This window comes from Rhinoderma darwinii, chromosome 2, assembly GCF_050947455.1.
Source record: "Rhinoderma darwinii isolate aRhiDar2 chromosome 2, aRhiDar2.hap1, whole genome shotgun sequence".
NCBI classification, from domain to species: domain Eukaryota; kingdom Metazoa; phylum Chordata; class Amphibia; order Anura; family Rhinodermatidae; genus Rhinoderma; species Rhinoderma darwinii.
In genome coordinates this window covers 315631916-315649473 of record NC_134688.1, presented here as the reverse complement: position 1 = coordinate 315649473, position 17558 = coordinate 315631916, and the positions used below count along the sequence as shown (strand labels likewise).

Here is a 17558-nt window from a genome sequence, read left to right as displayed (position 1 = left end):
CATATTTCGCGGCGTTGTATGCCCGTGGCGCTCAATGTCCGCGGGCGAAAAATGCAGCGAAAAACTCAGTGAAAATCGGCGTGCAGGGAGAGGAAAATCTGCCTCAAACTTCCAAATGGAATTTTGAGGCAGAAATTCCGCATGCAAAAAGCTCAGTGTGAACATAGCCTTACAGTAAAGAAGCACATTGATTGTGTTTAAACCTCTAGACACAGTGAATGCACCCCTTTTACATTTACAATCCTGGCGTAAAAAAGATCATTAGACAGATCTCTGTACTGACCTTTTGATATATTTATACATAGTGATTAGGTCACCCTGACCCAATTTAGTTTTTGAAAAAAAACAAACTAAACAACCCTAATTTTGATAATCTATGAATACTGCAGTCTATCCAATCCATTTATCACTTTTGTTGCCTGCCTCTGATCTCATAAGATTTCGAATTTTCTTTAAATAAATGTAATGTATTATACTAATATAATAATAAAATGCTTAAAAAACAAACCATGATTGGGCATCCTTTGAAATTGGCCTTAGTGTGTGTCTTGGCTATAGGGTATGTGGACTCACTGGGCTGCTCCGCAATAGTGGAGTAGCAGCTGATCAAACAAAGTGTCAAAGACAGTCATTCGGGAGAGTACAGATGCAGCCATCTTTAACTTGACGCTGATAACTTGCTACAGCGTGATATCACACAACAAAAACCATTAAAAAGTCATTGAAAAAGTCAAGATAAGGGAGCTAGCCACTGTTTATTTAATGCATTCAAAGTCAAGGTAAAGACGGCTACATCTGTACCTACGTTGCTGGCTTGTGGCGGACTATCGGAACTTGTCTCGAATACTCGGCTTGTCACAGATGTCGTCTCGGACAATCAGCTTGAACACAGAAGTCGTCTCGGACAATGGACTTGAACACAGATACAGAATACAGCTAAGGAACCATTTTCTTGACAAACAATGGGAAAAACACAACATTGCTCAAGCAAAGTTGAAGTGGGCATGGTTCTTTTGTAAGTCCCAGGTCTGCTGGGATGGCTTGGGGTGAATTTTCTGGTGTGCACACTAGGCCCTTAAAGAAGGAGAGAGCAGTGTGTGCGGCCATCTCAGTGGGAGGAGACGCCGGCCAGGATCCAGAGGCCTGTGGCTACCGGTAGGTGGGATGTGCCAGCGGTCAGCGACATAACAGTACACCCCCTTTTCTTAAGTCCAGGAAGAATTTTTTGATGAGAGCTGGGGCAACCACATTATCTTCAGGCTCCCAAGACCTCTCCCCAGGACCAAAACCCTTCCAATCTACAAGGTAGATGTTCCTCTCTCCTAACTTCTTGTAGTCCAGGATCTCCTTTACCTCGAAGACTTCGGTAGCACCACTGGGATATATTGCAGAGCCAAGAGGTTTACTGTAGCGGTTCAGGATCACAGGCTTCAGGAGGGACCCCCTGAACGAGATGGGAATCTTGAGAGTAGGAGGAAGCTGTAGCTTATAAGACACAGGGTTCATTTGTTGTAGAATCTCAAAGGGACCAAGAAATCTGGGAGCAAATTTCAGACAGATATTTTTTTAAGACAACCAGACTTTGACTCCTGGAAGAAATTGGGGAGGAATTATTTTCTTCCCATCGGCATATTTATGTGATAAACTGACTCCAGGATCGCAGATTCAGTTTGCTGCCAAATGTGAAGAAAGCTTCCGAATGAAGAATTGGCTGCAGGCATGAGATGTAGCCGGTACAGGCAGAGGTACACGTGGATGTTGGCTGTAAACAATAATGAAAGGAGAAGAAGCAGTAGACTCACTTGTGTGATTATTCTAGAAGAATTCGGCCCATGGAGGAAGATACACCCAATTGTCGTGTTGAATAGATATAATATGACGAAGATAATTTTCCACTACTTTATTAGTCATTTCAACTTGGCCGTTAGATTGTGGGTGATAAGCAGAAGAAAAGTCCAAATTCACATCCAAAAGTTTACACAGGGCTCTCCAGAATCTAGATGTAAATTGTACATGCCGATCAGAGACTATATGGAGGGGTAGTCCATGCAGACAAAGATATGTTGAATAAATAAATATGCCAAACAAGGAGCTGAGGGGAGGCCAGACAGAGGGACAACATGTGCCATCTTAGAAATATGATCCACCACGACCCAGACAGCGGTACATCCAGCAGAAGGAGGAAGGACAGTGATAAAATCAATGGCAATGTGTTACCAGGGACCATCAGGAACAGGCAGAGTTTGGAAGCAAACCAGCCAGTCTAGAATGGGTAGCCTTGTCTTGGGCACAGTTGGTACAAGAAGAGACATAGTCCACAGCCTCTTTAGGTAGCGTGGACCACCAGTAGTGACGAGAAATATGAAGTGAAGTAGCAACTGGAATCTGGCAAAGAACAGTGACCATCGGGCTTGATTCAGTCATTGTGCAGACTCTAAAGAGTGATCAGTCTAGATGATAATAGGATGAGCAGCCCTCTCTTAGTAGGTGTCTCCATTCTTCTAAGGCTAATTTGATGGCCAGTAACTCACGGTCCCCAATAGAGTAGTTGCGTTCTGCAGGAGAAAAGAGTTTAGAGTAGAAGTCACAGGAAACTGCCTTACCCTTGTAGTTTCTTCAAAAAGAGAAGTGCTCAAGCACCAATGGAAGAAGCGTCAACCTCCAATGAGAACTGCCGAGACACATCAGGATGGTGAAGAATGCAAGCTAAAGTGAAGGCTCTCTTGAGGTTGGTGAATGCTAACTCAGGGATCCAGACCTTAGCGTTCACACCCTTCGTGGTGAGATTGGGGCAGTACAAAACGAGAAGTTTGGGATGAACTGACGGTAGAAATTTACAAACCCAAGAAATCTCTGTATGGCACGGAGACCTTGAGGACGTGGCCACTCTAAGATGGACTTCACTTTCTTCGGATCCATCTGGAGTCAACTATTTGAGACAGTCCAGAAAGGGAAAGTGTTGTTCCCGCGGTCGCTGACCGCTGGCATGTCCTACTTACCTTCGGCGACCGCAGGACACTCTCTTCTTGCTGGCGTCTCCCTCCCCAGAGAAGCCAGCAAACGCGGCTGCAGCTCCCAACTGCTTCTTGCAGGGTGCGTGCATGCGCTCATTCCTGCCTTAAAGGGCCATCGTGCGCACCAATGTAAATGTTCCCTAACCAATCCTTTTGCACCCTGGACTATATAAAGAGCTCTGCCCTCTTCCTCCCTGCCTGAGTGTTGTTGTGTCTGCCCATGTTCGTTATTGCAAATGGTCCCTTAGTTGTATCCTGTGTTCCCATATCCTGTATTTAGCAATTGTGTTTGTTCTAGTGCGAAGTCAAGTGTCATCTGTGCCAAGTGTCATCTGTGCCAAGTGTCATCTGTGCCAAGTGTCATCTGTGCCAAGTGTCTGCCACGCCAATTGTCTGCCATGCCAAATGTCTGCTACGCTGAGTGTCTGCCAAACCTATAACTTTCTATGTCCTATCAAAAGCTATAAACCCCCTCCCACTGACATTGCCATTGCTTCGCCAGCACGCTCCAGTCCTTGATTGGAATTCCAGAGAGGTCCTCCAATGGGGACCCCAATGTCTTCACAGCTGTCTGCCTCAGGTTTGACCTGGTATTTTCTACTCTGCCTCAGTCTCTCTCTGGACTGCCTCCACAATATGCTAGCTACGCAAATGTTTTCAGCAAAAAAGAGGCAGAGGTGCTTCCTTCTCATCGCCCCTATGACTGTTCTATCGAGCTGCTTCCTGAGTCTCTCCCCCTCATGGACGGTTTTATCCTCCCTCCTTGCTGGAAACCCAGGCAATGTCAGAGTATGTCTAGGAGAACTTCCATGAACCAAATCATGGTCAAAAACAAGTAGCCCTTGCTGCTTGTCTCCAAACTCTTTGACAGGATTTGAGGAGCCAAGGTTTTTACTAAGCTGGATCTACACGGTGCCCATAACCTGATCCGTATACACAGGGGTGGCCTCATTCAATACCCGAGATGGTCACTACGATTATCTCGTAATGCCCTTTGGACTGTGTAACGCCCCAGTAGTGTTTCAAGAATTTGGAAACAATATCTGCCGTGTTCTTCTGTATGTCTGCATGGCGGTGTACCTGGACGACCTCCTGATCTACTCACTGGATCTGACGACACATCTGAAGCATGTACGTCAAGTTTTGTTGCAGTTAAGGAGGAAAAGCCTATACGCGAAGCATAGCCACTAAATCCTTGTCAAGCCAGATGTTTGCTGTTCCTAGCCAGATTTAAATTTCTTCTTCACTTCCGCACTGCGAACAAAAACATGAAGGCTGATGCCCTGTCCCAGTCATTCGAAAAAGACTACTCTGAAGAAAGTTCTCAACATATAATTGACCCTTCCAGGATTATTGCTGTAAACCCCATGTAGCGTCCATAGCCGCGGACCCCTCGGCGGTCGCGGCCATGGATCTGTGAGTGCACTTACTTCCGCTCCGCTCAGCACTGTCCCTTAGGGTGTGCGTGCACGCTCGTGCCTGACCTTAAAGGGCCAGCTCGCGCACATGAATTATATTTTAAATTGGCCCCAATCATTCTGGACTATTTAAGGGGCCCTGCCCCTTCACTCCATGCCTGAGCGTTGTTCGTAATTCCCATGTTCGTTTTTGCAAATGGTCCCGCAGTTTTATTCTGTTCCCTGTGTTCCCATGCCCTGCTACCTGTATCCTGTATCCCGTGCCGTTCTCTGTTCCTGAGCCTGTCTAGTTTTGGAGTCATGTCCTGCTGCACCTACTGCCGTCCACCACGTCTAGTGCAACCTGCTGCACCTACTGTTGTCTGGCGCAACCTGCTGCACCTGCTGTCATCCGCCACGTCTGGTGCAACCTGCCACATCCAGCCTCATCAGTGCTAAAGCTTCTGCCACTGTCTGGACTATTCAGATACCCTTGTAGTGGACTATGTATTGATTGGGTGCTCTGTTATTTGGGCAGCTGCCTCCCCGCTACGGCGGTGCGGCCTAGTGGATCCACATACCCACAGACTGTGACACCCTGTACAGGTCAAGGATATTCCTCATGGAAAAATCTTAATTCGTCCAGTTGACAGGAAAATAATTCTCCGCTGGGAACATAATTCCAAATTGACTTGGCACTCGTGTCTGCAAGACTCAGAATTTATTGCTCGCCACTACTCGTGGCCCATGCTGTCTAGGGATGTTTTGGACTGTGTTTCCTCCTGTACTAACTGTTCCTTAAATAAATCTACCCATTCCAAAACTGCTGGTGTGCTCCAACCTCTGCCTGTGCCTGATGCCCCCGGCAGCACATCGCTAAGGACTTTATTACAGACCTACCTCCTTCTGCTGGATGTACTACTATCTGGGTTGTAGTGGACCGTTTCTCCAAAATGTTAGATTTTGTTCCTTCAACTGGCCTTCCCTCAGCTCCTCGTCTGGCAAATCTGTTCATCCAGCAAATTTTTGGTGTACATGGACTACCGCTCTAAGATCCCTGTGTAAGCTGCTAGATGTGAAACTGGATTTCTCTTCTGCCTATCCTATCATGCACAGTATAATGGTCAAGTGGAAAGAACCAATCAAATTTTAGAAAATGATCTTCGTCATTTTGTTTCGCTTCAACATGACAACTGGGTACAGCTTCTTCCTTGGGCGGAATTCTCCTTTAATAATCATACAAGTGAGTCTACTGCTTCTTCTCCCTTCCTCATCGTGTACAGTTAGCATCTACGAGTTCCTCTTCTTGGTCCAGCTATGACTCAAGTACCTGCAGCCAATTCTTCCTTTAGGTCTTTCCTTCACATCTGGCAGCAAAACAAGTCCGTGATTCTTCTGGCAGTTGATCGCATGAAAAATTATGCCAATAGGAAAACACGAGTTTTCTCCCGCAGTCAAGGTCTGGCTGTCTTCTAAAAATATTAGTCTTAAAGGGAACCTGTCACCAGCATTTCACCTATTGAATTTTACTTATCCCTCAAAAAACGGAATACTAAAGCTACAAAACCAACTAAGAAGACAATTATAGGTTTTATAGAAATGATTTTTCACCCGCTACCACTAGGTATTCCTAGTTTAATAGGTGAAATGCTGGTGACAGGTTCCCTTTAAGATCCCGTCTCACAAATTCGCTCCCAAGTTCGTTGGCCCCTACGTGGTCTTGCAACAAATAAACCCTGTGTTCTATAAACTTCGGCTGCCTCCTAATCTCAGTAATCCCAACTCGTTCCTTGTGTACCTGTGGTCCTGAACCACTACAGTAAATTTCCTGGTTATACAGTTGCTCCCAGTGGTTATTCTAAAGTCTTGGACCTTTAGCCTTGAGAGCATGGCCATTCCAGGACAGACTTTACTTTCTCAGGATCCATCTTGAGACCTTGATCCGACATGATGTAGCCCAGGAAGGGTAGAGAATTTCTTTCAAACACGCACTTCTCCAGCTTGGCATATAAACGATTCTCCCTTAAAGAGACTCTGTCACCACATTATAAGTGCCCTGTCTCCTACATAAGGAGATGGGCGCTATAACGTAGGTGACAGCAGTGCTTTTTATGTAGAAAAACAATCTATTTTAACCACGTTAGGAGCGATTTTAGCTTTATGCTAATTAGTTTCTTAATGCCCAAGTGGGCGTGCTTTTACTTTAGACCAAGTGGGCGTTGTACAGAGGAGTGTATGACGCTGACCAATCAGTGTCATGCAATTCTCTCCATTCATTTAGTCAGCGCATAGTGACACTGGGTTGTTCGCTATGTGCTGTCTTATACTGATATATTTACGTTACTGAAGCTTGTAGACAGTGAGTAGACATTCCTTCCAGCCAGGACGGGATGTCAATTCACAATCCCTGCACTTCGTTAACGTTTGTTTGGTACTTACAGCAGAGCAAAGCGTAATCTCGCTGTGACCTGTCATTTACAGCGAGATCTCGCGAGATTATGCTTGCTCTGCTGTAAGTACCAAACACACGTTAACGAAGTGCAGGGATTGTGAATAGACATCCCGTCCTGGCTGGAAGGAATGTCTAGTCACTGGCTAAACACTTCAGTAATGTTAATATGTCAGTATAAGACAGCACATAGCGAACAACGCAGTGTCACTATGCGCTGACTAAATGAATGGAGAGAAGTGCATGACGCTGATTGGTCAGCGTCATATACGCCTCTGTACAATGCCCACTTGGTCTAAAGTAAAAACACGCCCACTTGGGCATTAAGAAATTAATTAGCATAACGCTAAAATCGCTCCTAACGTGGTGAAAATAGATCGTTTTTCAAATAAAAAGCACTGCTGTCACCTACATTATAGCGCCCATCTCCTTATGTAGGAGATAGGGCACTTATAATGTGGTGACAGAGTCTCTTTAATCGCAGCAGAACTTGACGGACGTGTCTCTGATGAGTGGTCGGGTCAGGAGAAAAGATCAAGATGCCATTGAGGTAGACCATGACACAGACATAGAGGAGATCTCGGAAGATGTCGTTGATAAACTCTTGGAAGACCGCAGGAGCGTTACACAGGCCAAAGGGCATTACCAGGTATTCATAGTGCCCATCTCGGGTGTTGAATGCTGTCTTTCATTCGTCAACCTGGCGGATCCGGATTAAGTTGTAAGCCCCCCGTAAGTCTAGCTTGGAAAAAATCTTGGCTCCTCGTATGCGGTCAAACAGTTCAGAGATTAGTGGCAACAAATATGTGTTCTTTTATTTTTTTTAACCAATATGGAGGACAACCTAAATACCCCTCTATAAAGAAACTAAATAAATATCAGTAGGTCATATATAATATATTATATGGAGGGAGGGCGTATATTAGAAAACGCCGATGACTACGGGTGACGTCAGCGGTGACTCATAACATATTCAGAATAAAAACCTAAAAATAGAGTCAAAACCATGCTTATACTGATAAAATAAATAATTTTATTGGTACAAGATATAAAAAAACACACATTAAAATCAAAGATGATTACCACAGTGTGAAGCAATTGAGGCCAGACAGTTGTCAATAGTTGGATAATAAATACACATATATATGTGTTTTGAAAGTATCATGAGTAAGGCTTGGAGTAAGGGCATGACCACACGTGGCGGATTTCCTCCGCAACTGTCCGCATCAATGCCGCACAGAATCTGCGTTGCAGATTCTGCTGCGGATCTGCACAAAATGTGCAGAAAATTGATGCGGACTAGCTGCTGCGGACTGCGGGAAAAGTGCTTCCCTTCTCCCTATCAGTGCAGGATAGAGAGAAGGGACAGCACTTTCCCTAGTGAAAGTAAACGATTTTCATACTTACCGGCCGTTGTCTTGGTGACGCGTCCCTCTTTCGGCATCCAGCCCGACCTCCCTGGATGACGCGCCAGTCCATGTGACCGCTGCAGCCTGTGCTTGGCCTGTGATTGGCTGCAGCCGTCACTTAGACTGAAACGTCATCCTGGGAGGCCGGACTGGAGACAGAAGCAGGGAGTTCTCGGTAAGTATGAACTTATATTTTTTTGACAGGTTGCTCTATATTGTGATCGGTAGTCACTGTCCCGGGTGCAGAAACAGTTACTGCCGATCGCTTAACTCTTTCAGCACCCTGGACAGTGACTATTTACAGACGTCTCCTAGCAACGCTCCCGTCATTACGGGAGCCCCATTGACTTCCTCAGTCTGGCTGTAGACCTAGAAATACATAGGTCCAGCCAGAATGAAGAAATGTCAAGTTAAAAAAGCAAGACGCATCCGCAGCACACATAACATGTGCATGACAGCTGCGGACTTCATTGCGGAAATTAGAATCTCCATTGAAGTCAATGGAGAAATTCCGCCATGAGTCCGCCACTGCTCCGCAACAGACAGAGCATGCTGCGGACACCAAATTCCGCTCCGCAGCCTATGCTCCGCAGCGGAATTGTACGCATCGTCTAAACGAACACTGCTAAATTAAAGTGAAAGTCAATGGACAAACGGCTCCGCTGCGGATTAACGCTGCAGAGTGTCCGCAGCGGAATTTAAGTGAAATTCCGCCACGTGTGAACCCAGCCTAACTGCAACCATGAAACCACATTCAGTGCTCTACATAGTTTATAAAATATATAAACCCAGGAGACATGTAATGTGTTCTAAATAATATGCAAAGAGTCCCAGGTCTGAGTAATCATTTGAAGGCAATCAAAAGTAATCATTTGACCCCCAGACGAAGGCTCTCAGCCGAAACATACGTCTGGTGTGACGCCAGACAGCACAAATCCATGGGTAAGTTGCTTATACTATATATCCACATATATTTGTTATGTAACCATTTGTTTTGGTCTGGTGCTGACTGCATCATGAGTAAGGCTTGGAGTAACTGCAAAAATGAAAGCACATTCAGTGCTCTACATAGTGCAGAGGCGTAGCTAGGTTCTCCAGCACCCGGGGCAAAGATTCAGTTTCGCGCCCCCGCTCTAATCTCTTTCCCGACATCTCCTTCCCCCTCGCCGTGTTTGTTTTCTCTACCAATCAATGACGTGTCATTTCTTTTCCACATTTCTTTTTATGTAACTCTAACATAAAAGCATTTGTACATTTTACAAGCAATATAGTTCTATACACAACACCAGAACCAAGCCCAGTACATAAATACAGCACAAATACAATTTAATTTAGTGCAACCCCAGCCGCATAGGTATGTACTGCGTAAAACTACAGCTCCCAGCATGGCCAAAACAATGGTAAGGATATGCTGGGAGATGCTGTTTCACAAAAAATAAAAATCATATCATAATCGTCTCGCTGCAGATCACACAGCGACTACAGTGCTGATTAGAGACAGAATAAACATTTACATTAAGTGACTCATCGGTGAGGTCTCAGATTCTAGTTCTTTTTCTCCATCTGGTCCAGACCTCTATGATAACTTCTCCCGGTCACAGCCCATTTCTGCAGTTTGCCGCTCACATGTCTTCAGCTTCTCACTTTTCCAACATTTCTACACCTATAAATAAAGATAAAGTTATCATTATACCACACACTACGCCCCTAAATATAATAGCGCCATACACTGTACCTCTAATTATAATAGCACCATACACCGTGTCCCATGTACACACACTGTGCCCCCTGTAGATAGTGCCCCCATAGATAGTGCCCCCATATAGCCCACCCCTGTATATAGTGTCCCACAAATAGCTCCCCCTATAGTGCTCCACAGATAGCTCACCCCTGTATATAGCCCCCCTGTAGATATAGCCCACCTCTGTATATAGTGCTCCACATATAGTCCACCCCTGTATATAGTGCTCCACATACACCCCCCCCTGTATATAGCCCACCGGTAAATATAGCCCACCCCTGTATATAGTGCTCCATTGATAGCCCACCCCTGTATATAGCCCCCCTGTAGATATAGCCCACCCCTGTATATGGTGCTCCATAGATATCCCACCCCTGTATATAGCCCCCCTGTATGTATAGCCCACCCCTGTATATGGTGCTCCATAGATAGCCCACCCCTGTATATAGCCCCCCTGTAGATATAGCCCACCCCTGTATATGGTGCTCCATAGATAGCCCACCCCTGTATATAGCCCCCCTGTAGATATAGCCCACCCCTGTATATAGTGCTCCATAGATAGCCCACCCCTGTATATGGTGCTCCATAGATAGCCCACCCCTGTATATATAGCCCACCCCTGTATATGGTGCTCCATAGATGGCCCACCCCTGTATATAGCCCCCCTGTAGATATAGCCCACCCCTGTATATAGCCCCTCTGTAGATATAGCCCACCCCTTTAAATAGTGCTCCATAGATAGCCCACCCCTGTATATAGCCCCCCTGTAGATATAGCCCACCCCTGTATATGGTGCTCCATAGATAGCCCACCCCTGTATATAGCCCCCCTGTATATATAGCCCACCCCTGTATATGGTGCTCCATAGATAGCTGTCCCCCATAGATAGTGCCCCCATATAGCCCACCCCTGTATATAGTGTCCCACAAATAGCTCCCCCTATAGTTCTCCACAGATAGCCCCCCTGTATATAGCCCCCCTGTAGATATAGCCCACCTCTGTATATAGTGCTCCACATATAGTCCACCCCTGTATATAGCCCCCCTGTAGATATAACCCACCCCTGTATATGGTGCTCCATAGATAGCCCACCCCTGTATATAGCCCCCCTGTATGTATAGCCCACCCCTGTATATGGTGCTCCATAGATAGCCCACCCCTGTATATAGCCCCCCTGTAGTTATAGCCCACCCCTGTATATGGTGTTCCATAGATAGCCCACCCCTGTATATAGCCCCCCTGTAGATATAGCCCACCCCTGTATATAGTGCTTCATAGATAGCCCACCCCTGTATATGGTGCTCCATAGATAGCCCACCCCTGTATATATAGCCCACCCCTGTATATGGTGCTCCATAGATAGCCCACCCCTGTATATAGCCCCCCTGTAGATATAGCCCACCCCTGTATATAGCCCCTCTGTAGATATAGCCCACCCCTGTAAATAGTGCTCCATAGATAGCCCACCCCTGTATATAGCCCCCCTGTATATATAGCCCACCCCTGTATATGGTGCTCCATAGATAGCTTTCCCCCATAGATAGTGCCCCCATATAGCCCACCCCTGTATATAGTGTCCCACAAATAGCTCCCCCTAAAGTTCTCCACGGATAGCCCACCCCTGTATATAGCCCCCCTGTAGATATAGCCCACCTCTGTATATAGTGCTCCACATATAGTCCACCCCTGTATATAGTGCTCCACATATACCCCCCCTGTATATAGCCCCCCGGTAAATATAGCCCAGCCCTGTATATAGTGCTCCATTGATAGCCCACCCCTGTATATAGCCCCCCTGTAGATATAGCCCACCCCTGTATATGGTGCTCCATAGATAGCCCACCCCTGTATATAGCCCCCCTGTATGTATAGCCCACCCCTGTATATGGTGCTCCATAGATAGCCCACCCCTGTATATAGCCCCCCTGTATATATAGCCCACCCCTGTATATGGTGCTCCATAGATAGCTTTCCCCCATAGATAGTGCCCCCATATAGCCCACCCCTGTATATAGTGTCCCACAAATAGCTCCCCCTAAAGTTCTCCACGGATAGCCCACCCCTGTATATAGCCCCCCTGTAGATATAGCCCACCTCTGTATATAGTGCTCCACATATAGTCCACCCCTGTATATAGTGCTCCACATATACCCCCCCTGTATATAGCCCCCCGGTAAATATAGCCCACCCCTGTATATAGTGCTCCATTGATAGCCCACCCCTGTATATAGCCCCCCTGTAGATATAGCCCACCCCTGTATATGGTGCTCCATAGATAGCCCACCCCTGTATATAGCCCCCCTGTAGATATAGCCCACCCCTGTATATAGTGCTCCATAGATAGCCCACCCCTGTATATAGTGCTCCACATATACCCCCCCCTGTAAATAGCCCCCCGGTAAATATAGCCCACCCCTGTATATAGTGCTCCATTGATAGCCCACCCCTGTATATAGCCCCCCTGTAGATATAGCCCACCCCTGTATATGGTGCTCCATAGATAGTCCACCCCTGTATATAGCCCCCCTGTATGTATAGCCCACCCCTGTATATGGTGCTCCATAGATAGCCCACCCCTGTATATAGCCCCCCTGTAGTTATAGCCCACCCCTGTATATGGTGCTCCATAGATAGCCCACCCCTGTATATAGCCCCCCTGTAGATATAGCCCACCCCTGTATATAGTGCTCCATAGATAGCCCACCCCTGTATATGGTGCTCCATAGATAGCCCACCCCTGTATATATAGCCCACCCCTGTATATGGTGCTCCATAGATAGCCCACCCCTGTATATAGCCCCCCTGTAGATATATCTCACCCCTGTATATAGCCCCTCTGTATATATAGCCCACCCCTGTAAATAGTGCTCCATAGATAGCCCACCCCTGTATATAGCCCCCCTGTAGATATAGCCCACCCCTGTATATGGTGCTCCATAGATAGCCCACCCCTGTATATGGTGCTCCATAGATAGCCCACCCCTGTATTTATAGCCCACCCCTGTATATGGTGCTCCATAGATAGCCCACCCCTGTATATAGCCCCCCCTGTATATGGTGCTCCATAGATAGCTGCCCCCCATAGATAGTGCCCCCATATAGCCCACCCCTGTATATAGTGTCCCACAAATAGCTCCCCCTATAGTGCTCCACAGATAGCCCTCCCCTGTATATAGCCCCCCTGTAGATATAGCCCACCTCTGTATATAGTGCTCCACATATAGTCCACCCCTGTATATAGTGCTCTACATATAGCCCCCCTGTATATAGCCCCCCGGTAAATATAGCCCACCCCTGTATATAGTGCTCCATTGATAGCCCACCCCTGTATATAGCCCCCCTGTAGATATAGCCCACCCCTGTATATTGTGCTCCATATATAGTCCACCCCTGTATATAGCCCCCTCTATATATAGCCCACCCCTGTATATGGTGCTCCATAGATAGCCCACCCCTGTATATAGCCCCCTTGTAGATATAGCCCACCCCTGTATATGGTGCTCCATATATAGCCCACCCCTGTATATAGCCCCCCTGTAGATATAGCCCACCCCTGTATATAGTGCTCCATAGATAGCCCACCCCTGTATATGGTGCTCCATAGATAGCCCACCCCTGTATTTATAGCCCATCCCTGTATATGGTGCTCCATAGATAGCCCACCCCTGTATATAGCCCCCTGTAGATATAGCCCACCCCTGTATATAGTGCTCCATAGATAGCCCACCCCTGTATATAGCCCCCCTGTATTTATAGCCCACCCCTGTATATGGTGCTCCATAGATAGCCCACCCCTGTATATAGCCCCCCTGTAGATATAGCCACCCCTGTATATAGTGCTCCATAGATAGCCCACCCCTGTATATAGCCCACCTGTAGATATAGCCCACCCCTGTATATAGTGCTCCATAGATAGCCCACCCCTGTATATATAGCCCACCCCTGTGTATGGTGCTCCATAGATAGCCCACCCCTGTATATAGCCCCCCTGTAGATATAGCCCACCCCTGTATATAGTGCTCCATAGATAGCCCACCCCTGTATATAGCCAACCCCTGTATATAGCCCCCCCTGTAGATAGAGCCCCCCGTAGATAAAGCCCCCCCATAGATAAAGCCCCCCGTAGATAAAGCCCCCCCTGTAGATAAAGCCCCCCCTGTAGATAAAGCCCCCTGTAGATAAAGCGCCATGTAGATAAAGTCACACACTTTTATTACAATAAAATAACAAACAATTCAAACTCACCTTAATCCCACTCCCACGCCGGCCGACAGCAATGGAGACCTGTTCTCTTCTGCGCAGGTCTCCTGGGGGTTGAACGAAGCGTCTATGAAAGGCGCTGATTGGCTGGGCAGGATGACTTTCCCTGTCAATCCGCGCCTTTCATCGACGGAAGCGCAATGTCGCTTCACTGGTACAAAAGCGCTGAATAGCCGGACACGGAACGTACCCGACCATTCATTGCTTCTAATTGTACCTGTGTCCTATAGACACAGGTACAATTATAGTGCAGGAGAAGGTGTCGCTGGCGCCCCCCTCTATGTTGTGCCCGGGGCACATGCCCCACCTGCCCCACCCCCTAGCTACGCCCCTGCATATTGTATAAAATATATAAACCCAGGAGACATGTAATGTGTTCTAAATAATATGCAAAGGTCTGAGTAATCATTTGAAGGTAAAGATGCATTCAGCACCAGACCAAAACAAATGGTTACATAACAAATATATGTGGATATATAGTATAAGCAACTTACCCATAGATTTGTGCTGTCTGGCATCACACCCGACGTATGTTTCGTCTGAGAGCCTTCGTCTGGGGGTCAAATTATTACTTTTGATTGCCTACTCAGACCTGGGACTCTTTGCATATTATGTAGAACACATTACATGTCTCCTGGGTTTATATATTTTATACACTATGTAGAGCACTGAATGTGCTTTCATGGTTGCAGTTACTCCAAGCCTTACTCATGATACTTTCAAAACACATATATATCTGTATTTATTATCCAACTATTGACAACTGTCAACAGCGTTGATGGCCCTAGGCAGTACGAGGAAAGAAATTGGCTCTAAATGAAGAACTCCAACTTGGAACCTTAGTGGTTTGGTCTTAGATACGACTGGATCGGGCAGAGGAAGACCGTTCACTGAGGCAACAGCCAAAGACGTTTCCAGGGGAAATGTGGGCAACTGGAGGAGATCCACTAGGTCCCTCTGGATAAAATTGGCTGCGGATCCAGAATCCAGATAAGCAGAGACCCGGTGGGTCTTCCCGCTGGACACTATGGTCACGGGGATGGACAGTTTTGAGGAGAGTTTTTTATCCAGCGCTGTATCGCCTAGGGTTGTCTCCCCAACCAATCCTAGGCATTGGAGTTTCTTTGGCTTTTTAGGGCACAGACGAACAATATGGCCATCGTGGCCGCAATACAGACAAAGTGCCTAAGTGCATCTGCGTTGTTTCTCCTGGACGGATTACTTAAGCCGGTCCACCTGCATAGGTTCCTCAGGTGGGCGAACTGGCGAGGGCAACAGGGATTGCTGGAAAGTCGGGGCCAGCCGAGGGAGTTCTCTCTCCCGACGAACCTCTTGAGATCGTTCCTGGAGTCTCATGTCAACCCGGGTGGCAAGCAAGATGAGGTCATCCAGGATAAATGGCAGATCACGAGCGGCAAGTTCGTCCTTGATCTTGGACGACAGTCCCTGCCAGAATGTAGCCACCAAGGCCTCGTTGTTCCATAACAGCTTGCCAGTATGTGGAAGTGAATAGCGTACTCGCCCACGGAAGTGTCTCCCTGGCGTAGATTCAGCAGGGATGCAGCTGCTGACGAGACCCATCCAGGATCCTCAAATACAAATGCAAAATGTCCGTAGGAACCCCTGGAAGTCACTGGTCTCCGGTCCCTGACGCTCCCAGATGGGATTTGCTCATGCTAGGGCTTTGCTAGTAAGGATAGAGACGATGAAAGCGACCCTTGCACCGTCAGTAGAAAATGCTCTGGCATACAGGCTGAAGTGGATCTGGCACTGGTTCAGAAATCCTCTGCAGGTCCTCACGTCTCCATCGTAGCGATGAGGTAGTGGCAGAGAAAATAATCGGGGGTGAGCACTGCCAGGAGGTGTAGTCGAGGGGTCAGTACTGCCAGGAGGTGTAGTAGGAGGAATAGCAGAGGCAATAGGAGCAGGTGCAGGGGGAACTGCAGCTTGAGTATCCAGCCAATGTGCAATAATATTGAATGCCTGGAGGAGTTGGTCCTGTCGAGACCGGAAGTCTAGCATATCCGCCCGCATCACTTGTGATGTCGTCATGGTCTTGGGTTGACCAGCGGGGTCCACGGCCTGAGTGTACTCTCACGATCTGTGGGTATGTGGACTCACTGGGCCGTACCAGGACAGCAGCTGGCCACACAGTGTACCAAGTAAAGTCTATAGTTCGAGTAAGAGTACCTGTGGTAGTTCAGACAGTAGCGATGGTTAGGCTCGGATGGGACCTTGGCAGCAGACACCAGGCGTGGTATAACACAGCAGACGTGATCGGTGGCACAACACGACTCCAACTCTCTAAGGTACAGGAACAAGGTAGCACGGGATACAGGATACAGGTAGAAGGAACGGGAACACTGGGAACTGAAAAACACTAAGGGATCATTTGCAAGACTAACACAGGTAAACACAACAACGCTCAGGCAATGAGTGAAGGGGCAGGGCCCTTCTTATAGTCCAGGGTGATTAGACAATTCTAAATATGTGTGTGCGCTTGCCCTTTAAGGCTGGAACTGAGCTTGTGCGCGCACCCTAGTGGTCACTGCAGGCCAGGACGGCCGCATGTGCTGGCATGAGAGGATTCTTTGGTCGCGAACGTTACAATAGGTGTAGTAAGATGGCAGTCCACCCATCGTTATCCCTCTATTGTGTCATGCAGGGGGAGGGCGCATGTTGGCTTACAGAGGAAGCTCCCTACCTCTGTCTAAACACTTAGGCTGGGTTCCCACGTAGCATAAACGCTACAGACTTTCCGCAATGGAATCCTGTGCGGAAATTTTGCAGCATTTACACTGAGTGTATGTTCACACGGCCTATTTTCGGGCCATAAACACCCGAAAAACGGCCAAAAAATCAGAGGCAGAAAGCCTCCAAACATCTGCCCTTTGATTTAAATGGGAAAAACGGCGTTCTGTTCTGATGGGCCGTCCTTTTACACGGCCGTTTTGAAAAACGGCCGCGTAAAAAAAACGGCCGCGAAAAAGTGCAGGTCACTTTTTGGGATGTTTTTGGAGCCGTTTTTCATAGACTCTATTGAAAAGAGCTCCAAAAACGGCCGTAAAAAAAACAGCAAAAAACTCTGAAGTGGCGTAAAAAACCTCTGAAAACAGCTCCCTATTTTCAGACGTTTTAACTCAGCGTGTGAACATACCCTCACAGTAGCAGCAATGTGATTGAGATTTAGAAAATCTCATGCCCAAACAGCGGGAAAAAAAAAACAAGAAGTCGTGCGAGAAGTGTTCTGCGACTTTCAATTCCACAGCATGTCAATTTCAGGTAAAA

At 47.2% G+C, this 17558-nt stretch overlaps 1 protein-coding gene across 1 annotated transcript in view; it reads left to right on the top strand.

Moving 5' to 3' along the window:
• Nucleotides 1-17558, top strand: part of MYBPHL (myosin binding protein H like) — an 85033-nt gene that overhangs the window by 17464 nt on the left and 50011 nt on the right. The window lies entirely within an intron of this gene.